Here is an 11,762-nt window from a genome sequence, read left to right as displayed (position 1 = left end):
TAACTTCTAGGGAAAAAAGAAAAAAGCAGACCACGTGGATCGATCGGCGCGGCAAAAATCTGGAAGAATAACCATCGCGATCAGCGGTTGGTGGAAAAAAAAAAACCCAATCTTCTCGAAAATCTGTCGGAAAGGGAGCGACCATCTCGGGAGGGCGTGTGCCAATAGATCCGAGGCAGACCACCGCGGTAGCTCCTAAAATACAGAGTCGTCCTCTTCGCGGGCGAACGAATTCCCGAGGAGGCAGGGAGAAAAGACGTAACGCCGACTATTTCCGCTGAGCGCTCGGGCGGCCGAGGGAACCCCCCCAGTCGTCGTCGACGGCGACCAAACGCAGATGAATCCGCGGGAGGGGGCCCACCCAGACGCTAAACGGTAGCGACATTTCGTTTTGCTTTCCTCGGCAATGCCGGGCGCGCGGAAGCCGGTCTATATATACTAATTCCAAGCGTATACAGGCATACAGAAAAGCTGGCGGAATGAGGCACGCCTGTGGTGACGAGAGGAGAGCCGCTGCGTTGTTGTTTTTTTTTTGTTGCCGCGCGTCGCGAACGTGACGATGATTTATCGGCGAGCGGGGTATTTTTGGAGGAGCTATACATCCATACCGATGGGAGATGAAAAATTGCCCCTTCTCTCTCTCCCCCCCCCTCACCTCGTCTTATTTCGCGTGACGATTATTCGCGTAACCCCACACACACGGGAGATTGATAATCTTCCGACGGCTGGTTAAATATGCACGTGCCATTGAGAGTATATATATGTTGTGTATTTATTTTTTAGGCATTTTTGTAAACGAGTACTTATATAGCCTTGGTACAGTAAGGCACATTGTTACATTACATTTTTTACATATTATAAGTAATTGTTACATGTTACGCTATTGGCTACATTTCCACATTATTGGATACAGTTGTATAGTTTGTTGGTGCAGTGATGATGTCACATAGACCACCTCGAGAGCGAAGGATCTATGATATATTGTATACGGATTCATCACTTGCGCGTTTAAGGGATGGAAATAATAAAAACAAGAGTTCATATTATCTCACGGGTAGTGAAAGTGTGCAACGGCATGTTATCGTAGTCGTGTATGGCAGGAGCACGTGGAAGAATAAGGGAAGTTATGCATCACGATACCTATCTCGGCAGAGTGTACGTGCTGGTATTTAACTGCTCCTGTGCTTTATTTCTCTCAAGAACTACGCCCTCCCCATACCATGTTTTTTTTACGATTTATTTTTTGTGCAAATTTACCTCCATCCGAGAGCATTTAGTAGAGTAGAGTAGTTTATAGGAACAATACGTAGATGGATATACTTTTACCAGAGACTAGGGGCTTTGCAAGAAAGATTAGTCGCTCCTGGCTTCGAAGACTATAGTAATAATCAATCCTCGCCCCTTCCTCGCGAGCGGGGTAACTTTCAACTATACTTGCCTCAATGATCTTCCGGGTCCGGTATAACCATCGAGCCATTTCGATACGTTTCTCTTGGTCCCCGTCGAAAAACACAGTGTCAAGAAGAACGACGGAAAAAAGGAAAACACGCGCAAAAAGACAAAGGAGAGCTCCGAGGGAGGAAAGGAGGGAGAGGCCGCGGGAGCCCTGATAAATGTTTAATGAGACGCCTTGGCGCATAAATTTCCCTAATTCACAATGGAAAGAACAAGTCCAAATGAAAGAAAGTGGCGAGTAATTAAACCGCGGCCCCGTGCCAGTGATTGGCCGCGGCGGGGAGGAGCGTACGCTGCGGCTGAGACTTATATATATATATACGGTGGAAAAAGCCCGGGACTGGGTAAACGCGCGGGGTATACTTCTGCCTTTAATCAAGCCCTGCACGGATTTCTTCCTGGCTGTACGGATCACGGGGGTTTTTTTTTCTTCTCTACTCCACGACTTTTTGTTTTTCCCCTCTCCTTTGCCACGCGGCTTACTGAAAAGCATCACCCAGTTTCCATTAGATAATGAGGTACGTGTAGGACAATATGTGTTTGGCGTCAAAGTAGTAGCACCATTACAAATTGGTTCTCGAATTAAATCGGTAGCTAACCACCTCGCATTAGTTATCCAGTAGAAAAAAAAAAAAAAAAATGAATTGGAAACCCCACGGAATCCACTCACGCAAATCTGCCACTCTTTAAAACAAACATTACGCCCTTATCACGTATCCCCTCCCCGAAAAAAGACCAAATAGTCGAGACCCGTCGAGCGTAAAATTCTTTTATCCGGTCCTCGCGATAACATTGTCCGGCGAGTCTCGTCGCAATATTGCATTTACATATCGGGACACGGCGTGGAGGAGAGAGAGAGAGAGGCGAAAAAAAGACGCTTGGCCTCGGCAAAGCTTATCGGCCGACCCGGGCCCTCCGCAAATTAATGAAGATAACCCTGACGTGGAGCGCACGCATACACTCACCCTCCAGCTTTTCCCTTTTCCACGCGTGTGCGGGAACGGCTGCGCGGTAATTGTCGTATCTTTTGTCCCTCTTCCGCCTCCTCGGTATTCTAATTACTTTTGTCACGCGGAACTAACGAGTTCCCTCCCTCTCCTTCGAGAAGTCGTATCGACGAGGACGATGAGGGACCATTTACGCTTTTATGACTTTTAACGCTGCCGTTGCTGTTTTATCGGGCCCTTTTGCCAGAGTTTCCCGTTATTTCGTTTTCCCTACCTCCTAAAAGACCCGGTCGACTGTTCGGCTCCGTTAATTTTGCTTTCTCTGTGCTCCGTCAATCGTACGTACCTGTGCCATTTTGCATCGATGAATTTGCCACTCTGTCGTGACGCACCGAGTTTATTTTATTTTTAAGTAGTTATACTTAATAATGATGGGGCGAAAGAATTGCTTGGTGTCACAATGACGAGAGGAAGAATCCATGGGTCTGGTTTTACTCCCGTGGAGAGCAGTGCCATTGCGAGTCGTTATAAGCACAACCCGCCTCGTGTACGGAGGAGCCAAAGCAAATGACCAAAGGGAAAGGTAATATACATCTCTTGAAATTATGCAACTAGCTGCTCCGCGAACTCGATTAAAATTTTTACTAACCATCAGCAGTTGCTCGCGAAAAAACGGGGCATATTTTAATTGGATTGCAATTTTTTTGTCGTCCACTCCCCTCCTTCGTAATAGGCAGCCGCAATTTTTTACAATCGCGCTCGTTGCCTAGCCACGAAGGAGTACAAATTGCTTCCCAAAAATCTCGCACCAGATGTAAAAGAATTTTTTTTTCCACTGCACGCAGCGATTACTTCGGCTAATTAAAGTCCACGCGTTGCAACGAGCCCGAAATTTGTTTCCCCCGACCCCTCCAGTCCAGAGCTGCGTGCAATCAAACTAAGCAGCCGTACGGAGCGGCTCACGCATGCAAAGCCATCGTTACTCGCGGGCGTGCTTTATAAATCGAGGTTCGGGAGAAGAAGGAGCGTTTTTTGGGGTGCCAGCGATCGGGCCATTGGCTTTTACGGCGGGCCCTTCTGCCGCGAGAAAACGTATACCATCACCCCGGCTGCTCCGCTGATTGGCCTTTTAAATTTCCCGGGCCATTGAGTCTCACGTGTATATATACGTATGCTATAGTGTCTGGATCTTCGTGGATAGACATGCAGGAAATAGAATAGGTTCGACGACGTCGTCGCGCACACCTATCCTATCCCCGAAGCCAATGGGTATCAACGGGGCTCTAAAGGGGAAAGTAATGACTCCGATGGGTGGGGAGTGGATGGGGCTCTGCAGACGAGTGATTTTTTCATATATTTCTTTGGGGTGTACATGTGCAGCCTAGTTTGTCTTTCTTATATGGTAAAAGAATGTAACGACGGAGTATTACCACGGTTTCTCTTAAATTTGGCCCTCTGTACTTGAAATTTGGGGACCTTTAGCATGCGACTCTATGGCTGAACAACCAAATTGCGTTCCTATACTTCAATACGTGTCTCTGTAAAATAACAGCAGTAACTCTTGTACAATTGTCGCTAGCAAAAGGAAACTCGTACCCGTACTCGTATACCTGAGAAAAAATCCTCGCGCGAAAGGAGACTTTCTTACTATATTTACACTTTATCGCCTGTTCTAGTACAGATAATGGCACGAGATGGGAAAAAAGATAGAACCGTACCCCCGAATAAATTGTACGCTACATAAAGCCCAAAACAATATCGCTGTTCGATTTATTCCGTTTACGTGTATATATACAATACCAGAGGACTCGGATTACCTTTGGATATAAAAGTACGGGCGATACCTAATACGACCAACTTTCCCGTACATACCATTATTATTATCATACAAACGCGTTTCGGCACACACATAACTTTTATTTCCCTCGGAATCCCATATCGCGAATATTGTTTATTCCAATTGATTGAATTTCCCGTGCGACTAAACTTCGTGAGCTTACGTTTCCTCCCTTTCTATCGCTCTTACCCAACCAACACACACCCAAAAACTCGCGACTCCATACAGGCACCTCTCTCTCTCTCTCTCTGCCGTAATCGTCCCTCGCGCCCCTGTACAATTATTTCACGCCATTGTTCTTGGGAGTCTCTTTCCCTCCCCAGCAGCACCCATCCATTAAGTTCCACGTCTGCACGTACACAAGCGCGCCCCTTCTCATACATGTCTGCCCGTCTACCTCTTATTCGCATTCTGTATAGGTATGTACGAAAATCCTCTTCCATCTCTCCTTCCCTTTTTTTCTACTTCTCGTAATGCTTTTACTTCCTCCAACACCCCATTCTATTTCAGGTGACTCAAGTGCATCCCATGCATATGCACACTCCTTTTCCTTTCGTTCACGCTTAGAGAGAAAGACAGCCCGCTTTTTCGCGACCCTACCCCCCTTCCCCTTCCCCTTAGATAGCCGAGCTCTGCATTAACATGTTCGCGCGGTACACGTGAGGGTGGGTGTTATCTAATTTTTAATGCAAAACGCTGCTTGCCCATGTGGTCGCAAATGACCTCGGCATCGAGTCAACGAGCTACCCTTTCCTCTACAGTTTTGATACAGAGGTGCATTAGAAGAAGAAAAAAAAAATAATAATAACCCAGTCAACCCTAACAAATGTCAAAGAGCATCGGGTGTGATTTTTAAAACCACGAGTACCATGTGGGTTTCCGAGAGCGTAAGTGCCACATCATCTATACGTACCAAAGGGGAAAAGAAAAACAATAAGGGGCGCAGCTCCTCTCCGGTTGCCCTGATGGAGTCGATATCTTCGCATCTTAATGTCGCATCTCCGTCGCGGTAACAAGCTGCCGTGGGCGCACTTACTCGCGTCGTATACATACGGAGGAGAAAAAACCGATTCTATACCTATAGTATGTATACCTGATGGGACACGTGAGCGCCATCAACCAACCACCACCTCATCCTCTCGCGCAACCGTCCACCTCCTGTGCACTATCTGTTATCTGTGTATATACCAGACCTATAAAATACACTTACTAAGTTAGAAGAGGGAATTTAATGTATTCACTTGCACCAGTTTGTGATGTATTTGTACAAGCTACGTGAGAGTATAAAAATATGAAGGTGTGCGCTTCGACTCGCCACACGCGAGATGTAAGTAGTTGAGCACTAATGGAGCTGAAACTAGCCCCACGCCGGAGTAACCTCACCAGGGACGAATCAGACCTGAGGGGCCCCGGGGCTTAAAATTTTTTTTTTCCTAATTCATTAAAAAAACGCTATATGGAGTTGTGATCTTCCTATTCGCAATCCCTGCAACTCTTTAAAGCCGTGAAAAGTCGCCAGACTTGGAAAACAAAGAGTTTTCCGTATATACGTACATACGCGTATACGAAAAAAATCAGAAAAAATTTATAACTTACTTTTGGGCTTTTGTGCCACCTTGAAAATTGATAGAATTTGTTTCTATTACTACTATATACAATCCCAATTAGTTTTTCAAGCCTTGAAAGGCCGCCAGGCTTGGAAAACTGAGTTTTCCGCCTATACGCAAATACGCGTATACAAAATCGTGAATAGAAGTGATAGGAACATATTTTATTGATTTTCAAGTTGGCACAAAAGCCCAAAAAAAAGTTATAAATTTTTTTCTGATTTTTTTCGTATACGCGTATGTACGTATCGACGGAAAACTCACTGTTTTCTAATCCTGGCGGCCTTTCGCGGCTTGGAAAACCTGTAGGGATCGTGTATAGAAGTGATAGTAGCATATTCTATCAATTTTTAAATTGGCACAAAAGCCCAAAAAAAAGTTATAAATTTTTTTCTGATTTTTTTCGTATACGCGTATGTACGTATATACGGAAAACTCTTTGTTTTCCAAGTCTGGCGACTTTTCACGGCTTTAAAGAGTTGCAGGGATTGCGAATGGGAGAATCGCAACTATATGTAGCGTTTTTCTAATGGATTAGGACAAAAAAAAATTTTTTAGCCCCGGGGCCCCTCAGGTCTGATTCGTCCCTGGTGAGGTTACTCCGGCGTGGGGCTAGTTTCAGCTCCATGAGCACTAACGTATTTATGGAGTATAGGGTGTAGAGGTATAAAGAAGGAACGAGTATCAGAGCAGAGATGTTGCGTACATATTAGGGGAGGTGGGGGTGTATACGTTCTATACATTACACTCTCAATATTACGCTGCAGTTTGAGTGCGTTACCCTCGACGGGGGAGGGGTGAAGAATTTCCTTCGCGATCTCATAAGGAAACGCGTTCGACGTGCAAGAGGATAATGATCTGGATGGCTCAATACAAAAGGGGTGTGGGCATAACAGTGTTGTTCGACGCGTTACGAGGGTGGATTTACATGCACGCTCTTTTAGATTTTTCCCCTTTGTTTTTCAAGTGCTACGTCGTTGCGATACGCCGTCAAATATGACTCGTATAGGTATAAATAGGTACACGTGATATACGCAAGGGATGATGATTCTGTTGGATCGGCAAAGGGAAAAAAAAGGTGATTGATTTTATTTCCGCTGTGACTATCAACTGCAGAATCTGAACGCTTCGTGAATACGTATGTGTACATACACATCGGAAGAGACGCTCGTAAAGCCTCGGGCGTTTGATTTTCCTACACGTATATTTTCTCACGGATGGACGCAGGTGCGGCTCGAGTTTATCAGCCATAAAGGCTAAATAGACAGCTTATTTTTCTGTACACAACATCGACGCATACGCGGAAAGTGTTATACGAGGCGTAAAAAAAAAAAAAAAAAAAAAAAACGATACCGCAGACAGAGGCAAGTACAGCTAGTGAGATTCGCGTGGCGCGTGCCTCGCACCCGGAGTTATCTCCTCCCCGAGACGTAATAGAGAGGCTCCTCTCCCATGCCCATACGCGCACGCTCGTTCTCACGATGATTCTCTCCTCCGTTCCTCGAAGCGCGACCATCGCCGCACGGGCCAACTTATACACACCCTTCACTGCACCTACGCCGTCGAGGGCTTCTTTGCATAAAACACCTTTTATTCCCTCCCATTATCCCCCGGGTGTGTGCATATATATATATACAGGAGCACCATGGGTTTTTTCGCTCTATGCACACACGCATGGACGAACGAGTGATACAAAAGGCGTTGTGTGTATACCACACGAATGTTTTTTTAAATAAGAGTCGATCCGTGCGTTATGTATTGTATACACGATGCTATGGTCTAGGATGAAATGGCTCTCTATTTGATTGAGGCCCCTGGTTGCGCATTAAATGAGAAATCGATCGAACCTTTCCGCGTACACGAGATTATTTTGCCACGAAAAGTATGTATATATAGACCGAACGATCATGTTTTGACGAAATTCGCGAGGGCAGAGGTGATAATCAGTGGACAGAGCACGCGCGAGATCGACGACACAATATTTTGTCGCAGATAATTAGGGCACACGATCCGTGGAGTGGGCGGGCGGTATGAAGATACAATTTGCATATTTTAGATTAACCACGGGGACACGCGTTTGGAGAGCGGTGCATTATGACGCGGTGTATATTATCATCTTGTGTATTCATTAGCGACGCGCTGCCTTTCGTTCGATCAATATGATAACGTTGACAAAAAATGCCACCTACGCGAGCCAGGTTTTACAAACGGAGCATCCGTGTGACGGCGATTCAATTAAAATTATAAATTAAGCACAAAAAGAGAAAGAGAGGAGAGATGAATCGGGAGCTCGAGTTGTGCATGGAATTAATTGAATAATCAACAGGATACAATATACATCGATGGTGTGTCCAAGGGCTGCAGTCATACGTAACTTTTGGATAAAGTTTGCAAAGAGCCCAGGTATACCGGGGACAACCAAACGGAGGTAAATACGCATTTTGCAAAAACCGGAAGAAGCTCCGTGTGTCTCGCTTCGGAATCGAAACGGGGCTGGGAAATTAAAATGCGCGTGGAAGAGAAAAAGCGTATTGTCTCTCCTTCCATTGCGTCGTTTCAGCGGTGGGGGTATATAATGTCAGGTCCCTCGTTTTTTATTTCCTCGCTCGCATCATCTTCCGCGCCTCCTCGTCGTCATCTGTGTACTCGTATATACCTACGGCACATCTGGACGACGGCGTAATGACTTTTTGATTACGCGGCCCGTGTCGTTTGCCCGAAGAAGTATATGTATATATATACATGTACGTGCACTCTGGCTCTGGGAAAAAGAATAATAAAGTTGTCGCAGCGGATGCAGGGGAGCCCGCGGTGCACACCAATGAAAATCGCTGTTACAGGAGAGTCGATGGCTGCGAGCGAGAGGATTCGCCTTTATTTTTTTCATCTCGGGTTATATGTATATATACGTATGCGAAGGAGGGGGGGGGTGCTTGGCTTGTTTTTTCATACCAAACTTGTGTGGCCCGAGTTGAGAGAGGAGGTGGTGGTGGTGTAGGTACGGGAGGTAAAATGAAACGAAAGAGTTTTGCTGGCAATTTACGAGTTGACGCTGCGGATGATTAAAGCCGGCTTTTGCACTCTATGCTGACGCTGCTGGAGCTTTTTTTTTTTCCTTTCTTTTTCGCGGAAAAAGTTGCGTCAATATTTTCTAAGCGAACGCAGTGCCACGGACCAGTGGCTTTATATTCCGATCGTCGGAGCTTTTGGATTGTAATTTCCACGCTGAGATTTTTCGTACGATTGGAAAAACAAAAATGATGAATTCACCAGCTGAGAAAAACGCCCATGTACATCTTGCATTTTTGTTGCGTCAATTAAACGATCGCCTCAAAAGCTATTTCCTTTTTGCTCAACTTGGAGGAGAAAAGAGAGCTCAGGCATAATACAGAATGGAGAGCTAGAACCGATTTATTCGTACGCCATAAGGATCGTCAAGTTTTTACAAGACCAAATCCTAAACATGATCACCTAAACAATTCTCAGTATTAGTGGAGACAGGTGCAGTTGTAAAAATGTTTCGAGTAAATTTCAAAAAATAAAGTAAAAAATCCACCGCCCACGAAAAAAGCGTGGAAAAAACAGGGCCCTATAACTGCAAAAGTGCGTGGTTAAAAATCGCAATGCTAGTATATTCCGACGACGAGTCCTTCAAATCTCAAGCTATTCCAGCAAGTATGAGAGTGTACGGGTGTACAGTAAAACCTACATCACACACGGCAGCAACAGCAGCGGAGTCGAAGAGAACTCGGGGACAAAAACAATGGACTGTCGGGGGTCCCGCTCGGCCGTTCGGGAAGGGGCAAAAGAAGCACTGCACGCGGAAGCGCATATAAATCCGCGCGAGTCACGCGAGTCGATAACTATAAGAGCCACGTGTGTGTGTGTTGGTTCACGGGCCAAAAAGTACTCGGGCAAAGGAGTACAGCCACCCATATGTACTTACCCATGGACAATGCGCGAGAGGCAAGGAAGACGAACGGCACACAGTGTGGATACGTCGCCTCTCTCTCTCTCTCGTGCACGAGCAAGTAAGTATTATAGTCGTCGTCGTCGCGACTGTAAAGCTGCTTCTGGGCACGCGTCTATGTGTGCTTTACACGTATACATATACATGGTATAGACTTGTTGGTATGGCCATGTCGCACGCGATATCTCGCGGATCGTTTGCCATAAGCGAGATTTCGTACCTGTACCTGCTGTATAGTTATTTTAACGTGGTTATACGGGAAGTGACGGCTTCTGGATTTTTAAGGGTCGCTGAGCGGGATATTAGGGATCGGGATTTTTTTTTTTTCTTCAATAAGGAAATAGTCAAAGAGATGTGGGACGAATGGACGGGAGAAAGTTGATTATATACACACGCCGCGGGAGGCACGAAGGGATATCGATTGGTTTTCTTGTGTCATTTTTGCGTGTCGGCCAAGGGGTGATTGATTGATTGATTCGAGCGGATGGTATGAATTATTTAGTACCCGTACACGGAGTTCCCGGAGCAGCGGGGGAATTTTAAGTGTACAGAGGCTACAACAGAGGTACATAAGTAGAAGGTTATTTTCGCGAGGCTACATTCTGAATCGCACTTTTAAAGTGCAGGGTGTTTTTTTATCTTTTTTCAATTAATGCTTTTATTTAAGAGCTGCTGTATTTTTTTACTGGGGATTATATTTTATTGTAATTTTTGGAGTTGTTAGGACTCACGGATAAATCAAAATTTTACCTTTAATTACTATACCTTTTATATTCTGCAAGAATCACCTTAAATATTTTTTTTTCAAATTAATAAATAAATTCTTTGCCCCGAAGAGAACTATGATGAAAATTAAATTTTCCCTTTTACAAACTAATAACAAGCCAATAGCTCAAAAATTATTCTTCTCAAAGTATTGGTAGAGAAACGGGATTATACGAGCATTTTTTTATTTTCCTTCAGAAGAAGCTCATAAAAAATACCCACCCAGGGAAGGCGAAGGAGGAGCAGTAAAAAAAAAAAGCTTGTAACAAACAAATATTAATCGATAAAGTATCAGCTTGTCGCATCGGCTGTTCGTGACTATGAGCCCGGGATATTTTCGTAAAAGTACACAATAGACTTTTTCTTTTTTTTTTACCATACACACTTTTATCGATACATTGAAACTCATCCCCTTCTTCCCTGCTCTCAGGGTCGAAACTCGTGTCAGCATGCACAAAAGCCATAAACATACACTCCCTTTCCCCTCGTACATTTTCGCGCCTTTTAGCGCAGATTGAAAGCACACGCAATCGTCCCTAAGATCGCCGCGTGAGATAATGTACTCCACCAAAGAGGATTGCATTCTTCACGCCTTTTATTAATACCGAGGCGAGACGGAATAACGACTCCGTCTATGCAAATCTTCGAAAGTCATATTTTTTTTTTTGCAATTTCATCCAACTGCAGTTTTTAAAGAAACCAGAGACGAAGAAAATACATCCACTGGTCCGACACATCGAAATCCGAGCGCGAACTTTTTTTTACTTTCCGCCTCTTGACCCGAGCACTTGACCCCGTCGAAATTCCCAGCTGCGGGACCGATATATCCAAGAAAGTAGTGGTGGTCATTCAGCACCGAATCCAAGGTGGGCCCTTCGGCGTGGATGTGTAGAGTATACTCGAGTATGAGCAGCGCAAAACGGACGATCGATCAGCAACATCGGCCAAAGAGGGGGTGGGACAACAACGACGGTTAAATAGTATATATATACACAAGAGGAATATGCATGAGTGTGCTTTAGCGGCTGGGGGTGTGAGGCCGAGCTGCTGAAATCTTGGCCAATTACCTATGAGGTCCTTGGACTGCCGGGCTGCTACGAGTGCCTACACCAACCCCTTCTTCCCAAGAATTGGGTCACGCTCCATTGTGCCGAGAGGAAAACCCCTACGACTATTATACA

Source organism: Copidosoma floridanum, unplaced genomic scaffold (assembly GCF_036245765.1).
Source record: "Copidosoma floridanum isolate Cflo_tuat_1 unplaced genomic scaffold, Cflo_Japanese_pri ptg000006l, whole genome shotgun sequence".
Lineage (NCBI taxonomy): Eukaryota > Metazoa > Arthropoda > Insecta > Hymenoptera > Encyrtidae > Copidosoma > Copidosoma floridanum.
This window is presented reverse-complemented; position numbering follows the sequence as displayed.